The sequence below is a fragment of the Mytilus trossulus genome, chromosome 10 (assembly GCF_036588685.1).
Source record: "Mytilus trossulus isolate FHL-02 chromosome 10, PNRI_Mtr1.1.1.hap1, whole genome shotgun sequence".
Taxonomy (NCBI): domain Eukaryota; kingdom Metazoa; phylum Mollusca; class Bivalvia; order Mytilida; family Mytilidae; genus Mytilus; species Mytilus trossulus.
This window is the reverse complement of record NC_086382.1, coordinates 68,303,600-68,319,667: the sequence shown is the minus strand read 5'-3', so window position 1 is coordinate 68,319,667 and position 16,068 is coordinate 68,303,600. Positions and strand designations below refer to the sequence as shown.

General features: G+C 30.7%; 1 long non-coding RNA gene across 4 annotated transcripts; it reads left to right on the top strand.

Moving 5' to 3' along the window:
* Positions 1–1,075: 1,075 nt before the first annotated feature.
* Positions 1,076–13,037, top strand: LOC134688414 (uncharacterized). Of its 4 annotated transcripts, none has more exons than XR_010101809.1 (7): positions 1,076–1,240; positions 4,587–4,781; positions 5,963–6,037; positions 7,463–7,553; positions 10,290–10,324; positions 11,186–11,258; positions 13,018–13,037. It is a non-coding gene; the product is annotated as an uncharacterized LOC134688414 (long non-coding RNA). The 4 variants fall into 4 exon arrangements; XR_010101812.1 differs by lacking the exon at positions 1,076–1,240 and adding an exon at positions 1,253–1,530; XR_010101811.1 differs by lacking the exon at positions 1,076–1,240 and adding an exon at positions 1,519–1,587.
* The last annotated feature ends 3,031 nt before the right edge of the window (positions 13,038–16,068 follow it).

Sequence of the window (16,068 nt, the reverse complement as noted above, 5' to 3'; positions counted from 1 at the left end):
TAAATATACAAATGCTATTATTTCTAATATCAATGCGATACTTTTAAAATATCATAGCGGTGTTTTTATAATATCAATATTAGATCTTATAAGTATTAATATTTGACTGCTGAACTCATATTTTGACAATTTTACCTATAATGTATGTTTTGTTCACCCATCGTTGTATTATGCATGCACCTAGTTGTTTGTCACTGGTTGTTAGAAAAACCTGGCATATATTCTGCTGTTTAATGAAGTTTATTCACAATAAAGGCGTGAAATTCATGACATAATTTTAAATTTACATGCCGAAAGCAAAACAAGAATGTCATACTTGAGTTAGAAAACGTTCGAACTCGAATTGCATCCGTTCAAATAACCCGATGAACTTCCAAAAATCTATCAATCGAAAATTATTCGATATTGGTATTAAAAGTTATTTTTAACCAACAATACATATTTCTAATGATAATAAACTAGAGGCTATAAAGAGCCTTTGTGATCACCTTGGTCTATGTGCAAATTCAACAAACAAATGACACTCTCCAACATTGTAAACAAGAATAGAATTCATGACAAAATCTGTTTTGTTGATCTGTATTGCTCAGTGATCATGTGTTTAGTTTCCTTCTATCTTTGCTCAAAACACAATAAAGGATAAAAGAATTCCTCTTTTAAGGCCAATAACTCCTATAAAGAGTCACAGTCTACTACTTAACTATGTCAGCAAAATTTGACTTGTTAGTAGATCTTGATTTGCTGATAATTTTTGTGATTTAAAGTGTATCTTTATCTATTATAATTTTCTATGATATATGACAAAACACCCCATCCTATACTTTTTATCTTTTAATATAAGAAATATATTAGGTTTTTTAGTCTTCTTATATAACTAACAAAGTAAGACCGTGAGACCGTGCGGTCTAACAAATTTCTGATAATATCGTTAACAAAAACTTAACAGTGCGATCAACCAATCGCTAACGTTAACATATAATACCATAGTGCTTTGAAGTCTAGCAAGTACGGTCTAACAAAATCTTTTAGTACTGATAACAATTTTTTTTTAAATAAACCAATCGCTGATCATTATTGATCCTCCTGACATCATTGCTATCTTCGCCATCTTTGTTACAGAAAATTATTTTCAAAGATCTTATTTATTTTTATAAGTCCATGAAACAAAACAGAAATATCCAGATGACATTCAGATGACATTCAGATTGGTCATAGTAATCAGCTGGAAATTATATTGAGGGTAATGAAATCATTTTTAGAAATGTTCAGTAAACGACACAAGTTTTCCCGATGTACTCCGGGTTTTACATCAGTGTTGTTTGCAACGCCGTATCCTTCAATTTCATTGAAGACATCAAGCGAACATAAACTTGAACGGTGTATGATGTGCTTGCAAAAGTAAAAAAACAACGTACATAAACGCCAACGTGTACATAGAGATTTTCATTGAAAAGGTGTACTCCGGAATTATTCCGCTTTTGACTCCATTTTATATTTTTATTTGAGCTCTCTACGTTTGAGGTAGCAAAGGTATACACATGAATACAAAAACGAAAAAAAGTTTCTTTTTTTCTCTCTTTTGAAATGGTAATATACGCTGTTAAAATATATAAACATGCAGATATGTAGTACCTATTGCAAGATTGCAATATTTTTAAAAATTGTTACATAAAAAAGTAAGCAAATTCAGTTCTAGAATTAATAGATTAAATTCGAGCTTGTCAACTAAAATCACCACGGACCTGCTAGAGCACTAGATTTTTCATTACAGAAGAAGTTTAAGAACTGAATCGTTTCTCTATAGAGGTCAGTATTTAGTGGCAATCTATTTCCGTCTTGGGTTATGTATCTGGTCCACAGGCACTTGGGTCTATCCATGGGAAGACCCACTGTCAAATATATTTACGTAAATATACCGTTTGATAGTGGGTCTTCGCATGGATAGAAACAAGTGCCGTGATCTGGTCTATAAAAAATATTTTGCCACAATTTTGTATTTTTTTTGTCTATTCATGAATTAGATAATGTGTCTGGTGTGATTTTTTTTACCACTGAATTAATCACCAATCAAACCATATGTATAAGAGGGGGGATAGGACCTTTATCAGGACTCCGGGATCAGGTGTTTTTAACCTCAGGATTTTGGGATTGACCCTTTCAGGATCGGGGAATTCCTTTTTCGAATTTCGGGACCTCAGGATTTCGTGTTTTTAAGCCCGGGATCTCGGGATGAGGTATATTTTAGCCCGGGATTTCAGGATCAGGACCCCTTCTACCCCCTCTCATATAAATGGATAGAATTTAAAAAAATATCTGGAACCTGAATCCAAAGACAGAATGAATAAATAAATATAAATATTACTTTTTTATGCATCCCATAAAAATACATATATATTGGCGGGACTAGACACTAACTAATTGTAGCTGATAATCAGTGATTTTATTGTCGTTCCATACATAGGTAATAAAGATACAATACGGTACCAAACATGTGTTAAAAAACATATTCACTATTACATGTATTATCTTAATTATTTCCGATAATATCAATAAAATGTCTTTCAAACTAGTGATGCCAGCGTATCAAACTTATAGTATGTCACTTTAAATTTGTTATTATCACATTCATTTTATCACAGAATGCAAACAGGGTAATTAAAAAACGGCGCTGATTGCAGTCCAAATTCAAAAACATTATAGAACTTTTTATAAATCACACTTATTTTGGACATTTTATATGACAAAATATATCTAATTAATTTTATGATAAAACTTTAGAACTATGTGGTCAATGTATAGCCTCAGCAGTTCCAACATTTTTTTCTATAAGAATACGCCACCAAAATCCATTAATCTCCAAGTCTTGGAAGTCTCGTGGACCGTGGAGTCCAAGATTTTGTCAACATTATACTGAAGAGTCTATCAGATTCATTTCCTATTAAAATACATTGTTCCCAGACCACTGCAGCTGCCTGCGGTAAAAGTGGTCTCTAACTTTTACTGATGTCACATAAACATGCAATTTTTTCACCCAATTTCAAGTTTTTGAAGTTTTTTTACCATAAATTATTCTTCCATATGTATTAAATGTACTTTAAACATGTTAAATGTAAAGAAAAGTTACAAAAAGCATTCCACATGATTATGAGTATAAAATGTAAGATTAAAGATTATTTAGAGTCGATTTAGGCGGTAGCACATATTTTAATACATATAAAAATTCATACAGAAGCTATGAGAAATTGAAATTTGTTATTTTTTGTTTTGTTCATTTCTATGCTAGGATGTTATGATACAAGAAGTCTAATTGCACAAATACTCTTGCATTCAACTTTTTTTGCAGACAGCATGGTCTAATGCCGTTTTTTTTCACTTTTCAAGGAAAACTTGCATTCAGTTTTAGTCTAAATTGGCATATATATTTGAACCACTAACTATTCTAAAGTAAAGAAGACTGCTTTTTTATAGATTTAGTGAAATATTTATGATGGACTACAGATTTTATGTACAAAGCTCTTCACATTTCACATACAATGTACATGAAACAGGCCGTTTAACCAGGGCCATGAATAAAACATATTTTGCACATTTTTCTGTGATAATCTACTTTTCTCTAGATTCGGAGTTCACCTAATGGGTAATAGAATTTGAATTGAGCACAGAAACACAAATATCAAAACATAAAAAGCCTTCAAATAAAAAGTCAGCATGCCTGTAACCCATAAACATGGAAACTGCTTTAAACTGCTTATTTAGCCGTAAAATGACAGAATTTCTATCAAACACAGATTTAAATCCTTTACTTTTATTGAGACCAGTAAACCATTCAGGGAAGTTGCCAAAGTACAGAATCTACATTTACTGATTTCATCTCTTAGGCCAGAGAAGAGTTATTTCGTAGTGCATTTTCTTTTAGACAATACATTGTACATTCAAATTAAAAAAAATCGCACTTGTTCAATCTCAAAAAGATTTTACAGTGTAGTGTACTACTATTGGGACAAATAAAGCAAAATTAAAGAAACTTATACCAGCTCTCTAACTCAAAATATTGACAATTCTGTGTTAAGGGTGTCTAAAATTCAGTTTGACAGCTTCAGACATACTAATTTTTTCCCTTTTCCACTGGACCAAATCACTACTTAACATAAAAATTCAGCACCCAAATTTTTTATCATGTAATTTCATCCCCTTACTTAATATTTCATGCATAAAATGTCAAGAAATAAATTAGAAAAGGGTATGAAAAAAATTGGCAAGTAATACACTGTTCACACTAGGGAATATATATATGTGGACAACGAACATCAAAGAACAATAACTGTGTCCTCGCACCAATTGCTAAACCTCTTTTCTAGTCTCTAACTTTAATTTGTCTCAACAAATGTTATAAAACTTATACACTGCTTATTACAACAAAACACAGATTAAGTTCAAATTTGACTTTTTTCACTGTTTCTGGTCTTGAGTTACAATTATTTATGCTCCATTATTATAAAATGGAAAAATATCCAAATCTATGGTGGATCTAAAAAACTTTTTTTTAAGGATTATATTTATTTATATATATGATTTACAAACTTCAGAAAAGGTTGAAAAGCATTTTAATTTGAGGATATTCCAACCTGAAGCAAGTTGTACCAATGTTAATGATGGAAGACCCTGTTAGAATACTGTGCATACCTGGGGCTAAAACTTAATCAAAGATGACCTATGCTGAAGTGGTGAGACTTGCTATGCAGGTAACAGGAGACCAAACTGAGACCACCTTTGATATAAAGGTATGAAAATGATGTCTATTATTATAAGAATGAATGGAATATATTCCAGTTGAATGTGACTTTTTTTTATATCCCCTAGTCCCTACAAACAAAGTTTTGGGAGATACATAGAAATCCCTATATCATCCATCTGTAATTTTTGCAAGTGCAACCCCTTAGATCTGCTGAAATTGATGACATTACACAGTAAAACATAGGGCTCCTTATCAGCGAGGTGTATAGGCGAGTTAGGATAGTCGAGTTATGAAGGGCAAGATATGAAAGACCAATTGCAAGTAACAAAAATAACATTTTTCTCTAATTTCTTAAGAATTATATATACAGTCATATATATATAATATATATACAGTGAGTGAATCTTAAAATGGTTGTGGTGTCTGATTTTGTAATCAAAATTTTTACATTTACTTTACATTTAATAAACAAAGCATAGATGTACCCAAACTTAGTTATACATTGCATCAGGAAGGGTCCCGGTATTTTGATTGCAGAATTTGAAAAAGTTATGTGATAATTATTTATAAGAGGCCATATACATGTATGTTGGAAAGTCATGCACACATAAAATTCTTTCATGAGAGTGACATTGTTCATTTTTCTAAAATAAAACGGGATACACTGTAGAGTATACTGTTCTGAACAAATCAAGCATAAGAAAATTAATCATGTAGACAAATAAAATAAACTTGCAAATTGCCAGAACAAATATTGCCTCTACAGCTGCCCCAAAAAGACCACTCTTAATGAAATTTGCAGCAGAAGAGGTCTTTTACATATAAGTGCTATAGTTTTAGTTACTATCTCTCTTTAAGTTTAAAATGACACTCACAGTGTTGTCTATGAATTTAATGATCATGATGATAATTAAATTACAAGCCATCCTCAGTATTTCAAAAGGCTATCTGTTTCTATGGAAAATAAACATACTTTGTGTAGAGATTACATTTTTATTACATGACACTCAGACTCAGATGAACAACATAAAGATGATCGAATCAACAATACTGTATACAATTCTATAAGCAATCATCCTTCAAAAATGTTAAAGAGATACACCCAAAAAATATAAAAATAGTTTTCCCCACATATCACATGAATGAATAATTATATCTTAAAAATAAAATATATCATATTTTTGTTATTGGTTAATAAAATTCATTTTATTTGAATTTTGTTTACAGTGTATAGAAATGAAGAAATCAATGGGAGCCCCTGCCAAAAGGAGGAGTGTTGTTACAGAATATAAGTTCCCAATGGTAAAACTATTCTGGAATATTATTTCCACAAGAAGAACTATTATTGTATAGCAATATAATATTTCCCACAGAAAGTAACCAAAAGTTAGCGTGCAATAAATTCCATTATTGCACTAGTGCAATAAATCTTCAAAATTCATGACGTCATCAAAGACAAAAACTCAGTTCAAACCAATATTTACTTTCAAATATTATATTGCTATACAATAAAAAGGTTATTGCATGAATATTGGGGAATATTGTCCCTCGTAGATCATATATTGCACTCACAAGCTTGTGCAATATCAAATTCTACTCGGGACAATATTCCCCAATATTCATGCAATAACCCTATATTACAGTAGGTGTTCCTAACGGAATAAATAGTATCAAATATTTGTTCCAACAGGTACAGGTATTATGACATTGTTTATAATAAAGTTTCAACTGGAACTTCTGTTAGGTGGAACAAATTCACATTGACAGAGTGCCTTCAGATGAGATTGGTAGAAAAAAGAAAGAAAAAACAGTTTTCATATTATTTTGAATAGTATGACTACAAATGATATTATACCATAAATTCGTTTTACACCAGCTTCATGCATGGCAAATGTTTGAACGTCTATACATTTTCGAAAATAAAGTGCTTATATAATCTTTGATGAAAAAAGAAATGCTGTATTTTGATTCCTAAATATTGAATGTTAAATAACTAATCCGCGAAAATTCAAACTTTATTCTTAATTCTTAACTTATAAATATCAGGGTTGGTCATTGATGCATTACTCTTTATGTGTTTATCTTTTCTTTCGCTCCATTATGAATTATTTTATTTGTAATAAAATTTACAAAGGGCTTCTCCAGAAAAAAATACAAAAAGGTTTGAGTTGGCATCTATAGTCTATACTATTAAACGAGAAGACCTCATTCTATGTGTAGCTTCTCTTCCTTCCACAATAAATTAATCCTCATGCCTCTGTGTTCTATAGGTATTATGCATAGTGGCATTTGTCATCTATTCTTTTTCATTCAGTTTGGGTTATTTAGGAGAAAAACGAAAAATAAAGGCGTACGGATATGGTTTCAGTCGTCAGACAAACTTGTTAGTCATCTAAGACTTTAATTTAATAAGAGTACTTGGGGATAGGACAGTAATTTTCTCGCCGATGGAGACTCTCTATATAATAAAGCAGTGATCGCCGTGGAGAAGAAACTCCTGTTCATAAATTACTTTTGGACACAACATATATATTTTACATCACATGATAATACATTGATATAATTTTGAAGAAGACTCACTTACACATGAGCCGTAAAAAAATAACTACCAACAAAATTACTTAATAATTGTACAACTACTGTAATTCCTTATCTTTTAGTTTAAAACTGTTGAATGTTTTAGTACCTTCATCTCATATTTGATACATTGCATTATTTATTTTTTAGAAACAGGGTATAGATGAGTGATCTAGTGTTTGAGTTCACTGAGGATGTGGCTGTCATCCTAACAAACAAAGGTTTACATAGTATTTATCAGGTATTGTTGTATATGGCTGATATATATGAATATATATATATTGAACTGCATAAATATCAGATCTCTGCATTTCCATCCATTAATAGTGTTGCTTCCAAAATCACATAAAGAATATATTTAGACTCCATTACAATGTATCTTGAATGCATTTATTTAACTATATATGCAGTGTAATGCAAGACATATTTCTTAATGTGAGAAACAGACAACAGCTAGCTACAAACATGAAAAAATAGATTTAATTTTCTAAGGCTTATCACATTTATTGAATGATCAACTTACAATAAAGAATGGAAAGGGGTAATGTGTCAACGAGACAACAACCCAACCAAAGAGAAGAAAACAGCCCAAGGCCACCAATAGGTCTTCAATGTGCATTTTTTATTCTTATGAGCAAAAAATAAATAAGAATTTATATGCTATATGCCTTCATTTTTAGCTCACCTGGCCCGAAGGGCCAAGTGAGCTTTTCCCATCACTTTGCGTCCGGCGTCCGTCGTCCGTCGTCTGTCGTCCGTCGTCCGTCGTCGTTAACTTTTACAAAAATCTTCTCCTCTGAAACTACATGGCCAAATCAAACCAAACTTGGCCACAATCATCTTTGGGGTATCTAGTTTAAAAAATGTGTGGCGTGACCCGGTCAACCAACCAAGATGGCCGCCACGGCTAAAAATAGAACATAGGGGTAAAATGCAGTTTTTGGCTTATAACTCAAAAACCAAAGCATTTAGAGCAAATCTGACATGGGGTAAAAATGTTTATCAGGTCAAGATCTATCTGCCCTGAAATTTTCAGATCAATCGGTCAATCGGTTGTTGGGTTGCTGCCCCTGAATTGGTAATTTTGAAGAAATTTTGCTGTTTTTGGTTATTATCTTGAATATTATTATAGTTAGAGATAAACTGTAAACAGCAATAATGTTCAGCAAAGTAAGATCTACAAATAAGTCAACATGACCAAAATGGTCAGTTGACCCGTTTAGGAGTTATTGCCCTTTATAGTCAATTTTTAACCATTTTTCGTTAATTAAAGTAATCTTTTACAAAAATCTTCTCCTCTGAAACTACTTGGCCAAATTAATCCAAACTTGGCCACAATCATCTTTGGGGTATCTAGTTTAAAAAATGTGTGGCGTGACCTGGTCAACCAACCAAGATGGCCGCCACGGCTAAAAATAGAACAAAGGGGTAAAATGCAGTTTTTGGCTTATAACTCAAAAACCAAAGCATTTTGAGGAAATCTGACATGGGATAAAAATGTTTATCAGGTCAAGATCTATCTGCCCTATAATTTTCAGATGAATCGGTCAATCGGTTGTTGGGTTGCTGCCCCTGAATTGGTAATTTTGAGGAAATTTTGCTGTTTTTGGTTATTATCTTGAATATTATTATAGATAGAGATAAACTGTAAACAGCAATAATGTTCAGCAAAGTAAGATCTACAAATAAGTCAACATGACCAAAATGGTCAGTTGACCCGTTTAGGAGTTATTGCCCTTTATAGTCAATTTTTAACCATTTTTCGTAAATTTAAGTAATCTTTTACAAAAATCTTCTCCTCTGAAACTACTTGGCCAAATTAATCCAAACTTGGCCACAATCATCTTTGGGGTATCTAGTTTAAAAAATGTGTGGCGTGACCTGGTCAACCAACCAAGATGGCCGCCACCGCTAAAAATAGAACATAGGGGTAAAATGCAGTTTTTGGCTTATAACTCAAAAACCAAAGCATTTTGAGGAAATCTGACATGGGATAAAAATGTTTATCAGGTCAAGAACTATCTGCCCTGAAATTTTCAGATGAATCGGTCAATCGGTTGTTGGGTTGCTGCCCCTGAATTGGTAATTTTGAGGAAATTTTGCTGTTTTTGGTTATTATCTTGAATATTATTATAGATAGAGATAAATTGTAAACAGCAATAATGTTCAGCAAAGTAAGATCTACAAATAAGTCAACATGACCAAAATGGTCAGTTGACCCCTTTAGGAGTTATTGCCCTTTATAGTCAATCTTTAACCATTTTTCATAAATCTAAGTAATCTTTTACAAAATCTCCACTGAAACTACTAGGCCACAATCATCTTTGGGGTATCTAGTTTGAAAAATGTGTCCGATGACCTGGCCATTCAACCAAGATGGCCGCCACGGCTAAAAATAGAACATAGGGGTAAAATGCAGTTTTTTGCTTATAACTATGAAACCAAAGCATCTAGAGCAAATCTGACAAGAAGTTAAATTGTTAATCAAGTCAATATCTATCTGCCCTGAATTTTTCAGATGAATTGGACAACTGGTTGTTGGGTTGCTGTCCTCCAATTGGTAATTTTTAAAGAAATTTTGCCGTTTTTGGTTATCTTGAATACTATTATAGATAGCGATAAACTGTAAACAGCAATAATGTTCAGCAAAGTAAGATCTACAAATAAGTCAACATGACCTAAATGGTCAATTGACCCCTTAAGGAGTTATTGCCCTTTATAGTCAATTTTTAACAATTTTCATTAATTTGGTAAATTTATGTAAATTTTTACCAAATATAGTTCTCTGTTACTAATGGGCAAAGTTCATGATAGATATAATTGTAAGAAGCAAAATCGTTCAGTAAAGTAAGAACTTCAAACACATCACCATCACCAAAATACAATTTTGTCATGAATCCATTTGTGTCCTTTGTTTAATATGCACATAGACCAAGGTGAGCGACACAGGCTCTTTAGAGCCTCTAGTTTTTTGTAGGCAACATTCAGACAGTCAGATATTCTACATTTCGGGTTAGTTATATATATACACATTCAGAATTCATCACACCATTTGAAAATATGGTAAATTACTTAAAGGATGTTTTCATCTCCTTTTCAAAATATCAAGCTTTTCATCAAACTGGTAAATATTGATATGTGATTAATAAAGAACAAAAGAGCAAAAAACAATTAATTACTGTCTTGTTTGTGCTTTTTTTGTTTGTTTGAGATATATCATGAGATATAGGCTATTGAAAATTTGTGGGGAAAATTATCTCTTGAATTTCGATATCTTAATCATTGACAAGTCTTACTTTCCAAACACTATAATAATTACAAAATGCTAGGAAGCTAAAATTACAAGAATTCAAAATTTGTACAAATGACTTCTTTCCAGAATGTTAAAGATTCTGAAAAGAAAAATGAATGTTGCATTTTTGTCTTCAATTGGATAGAACTATAGAGGAATTACAAAATCTGACAAAATTTAAAAACTTGACTAGTGAACATCTTTGATTAATATGGATTTAATTCTGCTGAATGGTGTTATTTAAATTTGAACTTAAGAAAAATTGATATACACTAGAATACAGGGGTTCAAATTTAGGTTGGTTCTAAGTCCATGACCTTCCATTTACGGATTAAAACTATCCCACAGGTAGTTTGTTGCACCCAATGTACTTGCCTATATTTGCAGTTTAAGAAAATTACAAAAACATTTTGATCAAAAGAATGAAAATTTGGATCTTTATTTGCCTAACGTGAATTTGAACTGTGGAACAAAAATACATACAGTTTTCAACAAGCATTTAATTCATTTGTTTTCAATACATCATATAAAAAAATTATGTAGAGTGGGTGGTTAATTCAATACGATTTTCTTTTTATTAGATACGGAATAAAGAAATTGCTGTTGAGGAAGAGAGAAGTTTCTGTGACGAGATTGATACACATAGAGCATTTGGTAGTGTATAATAACAAGTTAACATTTTTTTTAATTGGAAACAATAAATAACATGGCTTCTAAAACGGTCATATATTCCTTACACATGAAATTTGTCCAGACATTGTATGTCTGGGATAAGCATGATACCTTCATCTACTTTTCAGCTTTCTTAAGAGACGGTCATATTAATACAATTCACCAAAACATTTGGAAGTTCCTACATGTCAGCTGTTAACATCTAATTTCTTTTTTCAAAAAGATTAAAGTTATTAGAAATATGTTAGTAAATGTTTTATAAATATGATTTGATAAAAAAAATTAAAAGGTCATTAAAACAACGTTTGATCTTGTCAGTATGTGTGCAGGTGGGAAATTTAATAATCTATCAATGCTCATCAAAAATGCTATTAAAATTATCATTGATACGTTTATCTAACTTTCATTTCTAGTATTTTGATGATGAAATAATGTGGAAAGAGCTACTTTTACTCAATCGTGCTTTATAAATGCACATGGATTTTACGTATCCATATCTGGTCCATGTTTTATCATTGTCAAGTCAACATCTGGTACATGTATTACCAAAATATGTTTTTCAAAATGAAAATATAGTTTTTGATAATGTTATTTTGCACAAATAAAGAGTCTAAGGCAGAATTCAGTACACTGATGTTGCTCACTTCAAATGATGAACTGTCAGTTTAGCACTTTACGCCAGAACATTGAATTTATTTCAAAGTAAAGTTTGATATCTGTTTTTTTTTTAATTGTCAATCATTGGTTATATGATGGCCAACTGATTACCAGGGTTGTCTTTTGTTACATAGTCTTAAGAGATCTGTATACATGGTATAAGACACAAAATGTCCGGCTGGCTCAAATATTTTTTGGAAGCCCTGGTAAATAACAATATTTTTTTAAAACAAAATGTCATCATTTTCAATCTGACAACAGACTTATATTTTAAATTCAGTTTGAGGAATTATTCACATTTGCACAAACAAAATTTGTTGATAGTTTAAGACCCCTTTTTGGCCCAAACTATAGCAGTTTTACAAAATTGTTGAAATGTAAACTTTCAGTTATTTATTGGACAGTAGAATGCATCTGCAACATAAATACTGGCTGTTCTTGACAATACAATGCACATACATCAGGTACTAGCACCACTGAAATCTTAACAATTCTAGCATTTTAGTCAAATTTTAGACGGTTTTCATGTAAAGCGAAAGTGGCCGCATTCGTGTTCATCCTTTATATAAAAATGTAAGTTGTATTTTATGATAATACAAAACATATATAAAGGTTGAGGATGAACACGGATGCGGCCACTTTCATTTTTGAGAAAAAACATCTGAAAAGGTGACATTTTTCATCATATTTGGTAGATTTTTCATATTTGAGCTTGAATTGGAACGTTTTTAATGACTAAATCAGTTGAAATCTTTCACAAAAACTATTAATTCAAATGAAATAGTTTTTAAAAAGTGGTAAAAATCTTTCGTCAGATGAACCTGAAATTTGAGGCCAAAATCGGCCCTTACCGGACCTATAAAAAAAATCTCAAACATGGTGATTGAAGTGCATGTTATATTATATAAATTATTGCAGTTCATCATCCACTCTTTATGTACTTTTAACTTGTTAAAGCAAACTTAAGTTTTAAAAAAAAAAAGATCTGAGAAAGTCAATCAAGTTAAAGATTGCAACTTAAAACTCTTTATCTCTTTTCTTTATCTATTGATATAAATATATATCTATGTGTATATTGTTTCAGAGTGTAATGAAGTTGTGAGTTAGTATTTTAACCAAAAGAACATCTACCCTAACAACAGTGAAGATTAAAGGGATCAGTTGCTGTATGGTGATATTGAAAGAAATCCAGGACCTACAATGGTATCAATCACCCCAAAAAAATATTTTTTAAAACTGAAATTTATCTAGGATTATTTGATCTGAAAAAAAACTTTCAATATGAGACATGCATATAACAACTTCATTAAAATCCATTTTATTAAGGCATATTGGAAAATGTTTCAATTCATCTTGTGACTGTCATACAAGTGAGAAGTTAAGCTAGCTATAAAACCAGGTTCAATCCACCATTTTCTACATTAGAAAATGCCTGTACCAAGTCAGGAATATGACAGTTGTTATCCATTCGTTTGATGTGTTTGGACTTTTGATTTTGCCTTTTGATTTTTGATTTTCCTTTTTGAATTTTTCTTAGAGTTCAGTATTTTTGTATTTTTACTTTTTTTTTTTACATATTTTCATGGAGATTTAATGTTTTATTGACCAATGGAAAATCTGCTTAGTACTCTGGTGAAGTAAGGCAGACTGGATATGCTGCTCCAAACAGTTTCCCTGGGATTAATAAAACATTTGATCAATTCAAAATGGACATGAACAAAAAATATACCTTAACTGCCTTCTCACAGTATTTTTTAGTTTGGTTTCCATTAAATTTCAAAACGAGAAGAGACTTTACTGGTATAGTTTTAACTTTCCAGATACAAAATCAAAAATAAATAATTCTGATATAATTGTTACATTGTACTGTATACTAAATTTATTGAAGATTATTGTTTTAAACCTCTTGCCTTGATATAATCGTGTCCGTATCCAACTTATTGAGTTTTTGAGGTGAATATAGATCTCACCCTGTCAGTCTGTCTGTCCATTAGAACTAAACACAAATTGTCCTATCAAATCAATGTAATTATCTGCCCTTTATTATAAAAGGGTATTTTTTTAATTAAATTTAAATATGCTTGATTACACTTAAATGTTTTGATAGTTGGATCTACCTTGCAAGCCAAAGATTTTCCAGTCGTTTAATAAATTATATTTGGTAAAATATTTTTAAACCAAAAAAAGGGTATTTTTTGCGACATGTCCAAACCAGAAGATTAGAAAAAGACACCATACCAACTTGAGTTTGATATATCACTGGGAAAGCCAGTCATCTTGTGGAAATGTAATATAAATAGTTCAAACTTTTTTTTTCTTTCAAAATGTTTATTTCAAAAATTAAACCAGATTTTGTGAATTTTACATGAAAGTAATTTTATTTTAGGTTTATGAAGACTTCTTAGAGCTTGCCATATAAGTGTCAACAATTTTAAAGAACAGAGAAGACTATTATTGCACTTAGTTTTGAGTTTTTGTTTTATATTTTATCACTATGATAGACTAATGTTAAATTCAGGAATTGTATTTTTCTGATATATCTGTTTTGTAATTACGTTTTACTCATTTTTAAATACGTTTGAGACGTTTTTTTTATACCTTTTCCTACTTGAGTAGCATTGACAACTATTTTAAGTTTTTAGTAAGGTAACTTTCTTTGGGTTTTGTATTTTATAATATTAAGATGTCATACTTGAATACCTTGTAGTTATGAACTGTGTATTTTACTTCTTGATTCTTTGATATGTGTAGTATTATTCTCCCCCCCCCTCCAATTATATTTAGTTTTGTAAAATATATTTTCCATAAGGCCTGTCAACAATGGATGCCTCTCTAGATAAAGATTAAATAATCTTGGCACACATTAAATATGAATTTCAAAAGAAAAAAATATGTATGAAGACTCCATACAAAACTACTTTGGAAAGTATCACTCCAGTGATTCTTCTGGTAAAATTCAGGTATGCTCTAAATCTCAGTTTTCATTGGGAACTTTCTTCATTGCATAGAGGATGCTTTATCATCTGTTTTATTATACCTAACAATGCAAGTGTTAAATGTTGGGAATACAGAAAGACAGACATAATGATTATGATAAGTTAACAAATAATTTTACTTCAAATATAATGAATATTTAAACTGGAATTGACTATTCACATGTTATGCTCATAAATTGTTGACATTATGTGTTGAAAAACAGAAATAAGTCAAAAGAATTACAAGACAGAAAGTCCAAAAGTCACAATTTATCAATTGATAATAAATTTGTTTGCTCTATAATAGAATAGAATGTTTCTAAAAATGTCGATTGAATTAGACTTTCTATAAAAAAAAATCTCTCCAAACCACATTGTGACCTCTTTTTATATATGATTTAATTGGTTACATGTTTGTCTATTTTGTTATATACTTTAATGTTATGCATGAAAAATATATTAACTGTATGCAAATAGGAAAAATTGAAAGTTTTATGATAATAAAAAAAAAAAAAAAATTAAACTTGTTTTGATTGATTTGATTTTATCCAATATGTATATTAAAAGAAAAGCTAGTATTTTATTGTTCAAATATTACAAATGGATTAGCCACAAGTTTTTCAACTTAGAAACGTCTTCTTCAAAAAGGAAACCTGTTCCAATAATTGATATGGCTTTTAAATATAATTTGCATCTTAAAGAAAATAATGGAGGAAAAGAAAGAAAACGAGAGAGACAATTGCTTCAACAGGATTATACTGTCATAATCAAAGTCACATTTCCTGTTTACACAAAGAATTGACTCAATTGAGTGTAATAAAATGCCTGAATTAGACTTAGCATATGTGAAATGATTTTATTATTAAATGATAACTTTACTATTCCCACCAAGTAAAACTAGATCAGGATACAATCTGTGTGAATTATATGGGTTTCTTAGAAATGATCTACATGTATACATGTATGAATTGTCTGTGATTCTTAGATATCGTCAGTATGTTATGTCTTTTTCAAAGATCTTGTCTGAATGTATTTTCCAATATTCAAACATACAGTGTGTATGCTGTTTCTGTGGTTATTAGATACATTCCAAGCAATATGTAATGGTTTTAAATTATGATAAATGACCATAAATTTTTCATGTTACAGGATAATTTTTC